The sequence below is a fragment of the Uranotaenia lowii genome, chromosome 3 (assembly GCF_029784155.1).
Source record: "Uranotaenia lowii strain MFRU-FL chromosome 3, ASM2978415v1, whole genome shotgun sequence".
In the NCBI taxonomy this organism is placed as follows: Eukaryota; Metazoa; Arthropoda; class Insecta; order Diptera; family Culicidae; genus Uranotaenia; species Uranotaenia lowii.
Window position 1 is genome coordinate 367,570,533 of NC_073693.1, and position 4,606 is coordinate 367,575,138.

Genomic DNA, 4,606 nt, shown 5'->3' on the forward strand with positions numbered 1-4,606 from the left:
CAATTGTTTGAAATACACAAATTACCATTGATGAAACCCTAACAAAGATCTAGGGTTAGACCCTATGAACTGACGTAAACTGTTAAAAAGACGATTTTCAAAAGCAAGAAAAACATTGCAACGTTAAAGGTAGTCGGATATACATACTTTTCCGACTGTAAACAGATCTGGGTAGTTTCTCCTGTCTATCGACGGAACCGGGAAAAAAGTCACGATTTATGAGCTCCGTCTGTCTGTTACAAAAGCGCCGACGAAAAGAATCGATAAAACACCGAACTTTTGGAGGAAACACAATTAGCGTATCCCGAAAGGATCGGCTGTAGGTAGTCCTGTAATGAGAATAAATTTCTCAGCATCCAAGGAAGTCAGTTCTCCACTTTTCGTTATCCTTTTTCTCACAATTTTTCAGGTGAAAAATGGTTTACCCCATTAAATCTAAACGACTCCAACAGATGTCGGTAAGGTTTTTCCCGGGTTCGGAAACATTAAGCTGAACAACACTTAAAGCGAGCTAATTTGACTTAGATCAAAGATATTCTATTCTATCAAGATACCCGGCTGAATAGTTTTTCGAACAAGTAGTCTGGGACATCAACTTTTTGTTTACAGTGCTGCCACCAGCGAAAAAGTCTTCAAGCTTCCAACTTGCATTCAAGCTTGCAAACACATAAGTTTTGCGTCTGGCCGACGAATCCACCTGAATATTACAAACGAAACACACTTTTTCTTACATTTTACGAGTTAACATTTTCTCCCACAGAAGTCGGTTTTTCGACTTCTCTTGAGAAAAGATGATGTAGTTGGTTTTCAACTAGAAGGAATTGTTGCGGAAAAGTTTGAAAATGGTTATTCCTAAACCATTATTTTAAACGCTGTTTCTCGTAGTCTTTTAAAAGTAGGAAAAATGAGAAGTAAAAAAAAAACAATTTTTGTAATGATTGATTTTATTTCTTGTACGAAAATAAATGGTATTAAATATTTGAACTTTAAAATTATATAAAAAGCAGTTCATCCCACAATGGATCAAGAAAATCTTCACTGGCTGGACTTTAGATGATTCAGCCCCGATACGCGGCAGCAGGTATAGGTGCGGAAGTGAAAGTTCCTCACGACCGCAATCGGGATAAAAAAAAAAGTAATTCGAAGACAGGGTCGGGCATTGTCGAAAATAGTAAAATTTCCTTAGTTACATTCTGTTGAGCCCTTCGGATATCTGGCACCTACCAGTAGTACCAGTTGGTTTGCGAGGACAGGTGTTTCAACACGGTAATTTGACATGCTAAAATAAATAAAATAGTCAAAAGCGTTAAAAAAAACTATCAGCTAATAAATTACCGTCTCATTTTAGGGTCTAAATTGATGGCATCAGCTTCAGCCACATTCTTCGAAGGTTGGGAGGGCTCTAAGCAGTTCCTGGATATCCTTCACAGGCAGGGTGGACAATTTGTAGCGAAGTAATTCTTATTATTCCTCTTCTTCCAATTCGAGGGCCCAGCAATTAGTTACTTATCAGTAACTGTATCAAATTCGAATTATCACTGAAGGGACAAAGTGAAATGCTGCTCCGGCAAACCTGTAAAACATAATATTGTTATGTGGGAAAGCTCACGTGAAAAGCTTCACATACCTGCTAGCTGCCAGTTCTAACGTCCGAGTGCTGGTCCATCCATTTTAAAGTTTTTGTTTCCGCTTCACACTGGTTACACAGTAGAAACAGCAGCTGACACTATCTCTGACAAATAACGAAATAAATTTTCTCCACAAGATATAAACAAAAACGCCAAAGCATGCTGTTAAAATTTTCGAATTAATAATTAAAGCCTTATTCGTCAATATTATTTTGGCGCTAGTGTTTTGTCCCCAATATTTCTCAGAAGCCGATAGTACCTGCTTAGATTGAAGTTCTTATGTTTTCTCTCTCTCTAGACTTCTGTCTCGCCCTTTCTAAGAACATGTGTTTAGCAGGGAAATAAATGTTCTCGAAGTCGTTTCCCTTGGCAACGTGTATGTGCAAAGAAAACCTATTTTCTGATTCTGCTAGTAGCAAGAGCAAAGTTGAAGGTACCTACATTTGGCACACCATAAAGCTTGCCAAATAAAAGTCATGGCTTGCTCCGTGATGGACGACTGATGGTGTTTTATTGCTGGCGTGAATATTTTTTTTTCTTTCTTTCTTTGGTTCTTTTTATTATGGAAAATGGCTGCTGCTATTGCTGAATCAAAGCACCAAAAGTTGTAAAAAGGGGAGAAATCTTAGGAGAGGCATTTATTTCCGTCTTTAGTGAGCCGCGAGTTCAACCTCTCAATGGTGTAAAAATGGCAACGATTATGACCGCGCTGAGGTTTGGCTGTCAAAATAATCATTCTTTCACGGCCATCATGGTGTGATTTGAGCTACTGTTAATGGGATCATCAGACCATGAAAGTTATCAGAAGTCACTTAAACCCAAGGAACTAAAATGGTTGCATAGTAAAAGTGAATGCCCATTTGTTATGAAGATAACTTAATTTATTTATTTTAAAAAAATAACGAATTCATCACACTGCATCGCATAACAACTATTTACTAAATAAAGATGTATAGAAAATAAGGTGACAATGATTGTTAATCGGTTTATCTTCTGTTCACTGACTTTTATCCATGTAGGTTTTGCGACGAGGAAATTCGACAATTTGTACTGCCAAATGCTCAGTGGATCAAGCTTTATTATGGTGAACTTATCATCTGAGCTATCTCAACACTCAATCATATTTTACCCTGCCCCGAGTGGGTAGTCCCTGGTTCTTTAATCAAATGACACCGGGAATCAGATTATCAAATCAGCTCAGCTTTCCGATGATGAGTGCAATGGGTTCCGTACAATGAAGTGAAGCGAAGTGTTCGCTAAGCATGATGACGGCATCCCCAGAACTCTCTGTGGTCTGAATTATTCACAGCAGAAAGCGTGAAAGTGTTTCCGAGTGCAATATGCAATTTTAATTGGACATCCCATCAACCGTGTATGCATTAGTGTAGAGGAGAAGTGCATCCCAAAACATGGCGAAACGCTGTGATGGGTTGTTGTTATTAGCTTTAGCTAGCTAGCCAGACGACGACGACGACCCCATTTCATTTCGTTGACGAGATGAAGGCGGCTGAAATGGCTCTGGTGCAAACTAGTTCACATATTTTCCATCATGGTCAGACCAATTCCATCATGGATGACGGAAATATGTATGTATGCTGGCTTGGGTCGTAAAAAACAAACAAAATTTCGACCGAAAAAGCCTCCATCCATCGTTTGGATCCTCCCCAGCTGGCACTGCTTTTGGTATCCAATTTTAAGGGCTACCAATCGAAAGAGTTTTTTTTTTATTTTCAAACGTAAATTATTTCGTCAGGGAGCCAGTCTCAGTAGGCCTCTCCGTTTAGTAGCACTGAACTTAGGAGGCATCGTACCGATTGGACCATCATCTAGTAGGCCGAATGACAGGCAGCATATTATTATATTATCGTAAACATACCAATACGGGTACCATATTGGGTCGGTTAGATCGTACGCGGTCATCATGCTGGTCCGCACTACCCGAAATTGCAGGGCTGTGATCGATGCGCACCAGAATAAAAAATAGCCCATAAACCCCCGTTAACGACTTTTGGGTGACGATTCGAACCTGTGCCGAGACGCTTCGCCAGATGTGGCTCACCACTATGATATGGTGGAAATAAAAATTCCGAATAAAGCAGGACGTGAGTTTGCATATTTACAATCAATCTTTCGAAATTTTCATTTGTGTTATTAATGGGAGTAAGTTCCTAACAAAGAAAATCATAAAATCCACTCCAAAAACAACCCTCAGCTTGCTCTCTCTCCATTTTTCTGGCCACACAGGTAATAACAATTGAAATGGATGGCATTTTTCCCATTTTCATTCAACTTTGTGTGAGATGAGAGTGCATCGAAAGTTCACACAGTCAACAAAACCAGAGCCAACTTGATTGGATTTCACAATTCACCTGACCGGAGGTATTCTTTTTATGCTCAACTTTAGTTTTTTTGACTCCCTTTCCATTTCTAACAGATTGCAGCACTTTTCTTGTGGAGGTTTGGTGACTTGGTGACTTCTTTCTTTGAAAGGATCGCATTCCCATAACGGACGACGAAGACTGGTGCTGAAGTTGAAATAAAACCTAGATTGTTATGCTCATGAAAATAGTATTTTTCATCCAGGTGGTTTTTCCCCCTTGACTGTTCTGAGTACTCAGGTCACATTCGTTTCAGGGAACCTTTTCTCTAGAATTTACTCCACAAGTTGGAATACACTGTTGATACATTTCAAGGTTAGGGTTGAGCTTGGAAACAGAAGGGATATAAAATATAAACAAACAATCAGTAGCTGAAAGCTTGAATTTCACCTTCCATGCAGCAAGGGAAATGCTTTTTCATTTCAGGTTGGAGACAAATTTGGGTTTTTCTAGAGAATTTTATTAAAGTCAACATCACGGAAACGCTTATTAAGTTTTACTATGGTCCGAAGTGTTTTTGTAAGCGCTTACTTACTGTGGACAAGTGTGTATTTTAAAATTTTTATTAACAAATACAATTGAATACTATATTGTGCCTAA

The 4,606-nt window shown here is 38.9% G+C and overlaps 1 long non-coding RNA gene across 1 annotated transcript; it reads right to left on the reverse strand.

Moving 5' to 3' along the window:
• Positions 1-1,046: 1,046 nt before the first annotated feature.
• On the reverse strand, positions 1,047-1,848 carry LOC129751061 (uncharacterized). Its single transcript, XR_008738584.1, has 3 exons — positions 1,628-1,848; positions 1,336-1,573; positions 1,047-1,279 (listed from the first exon to the last, which is right to left on the reverse strand). It is a non-coding gene; the product is annotated as an uncharacterized LOC129751061 (long non-coding RNA).
• Positions 1,849-4,606: the final 2,758 nt, after the last annotated feature.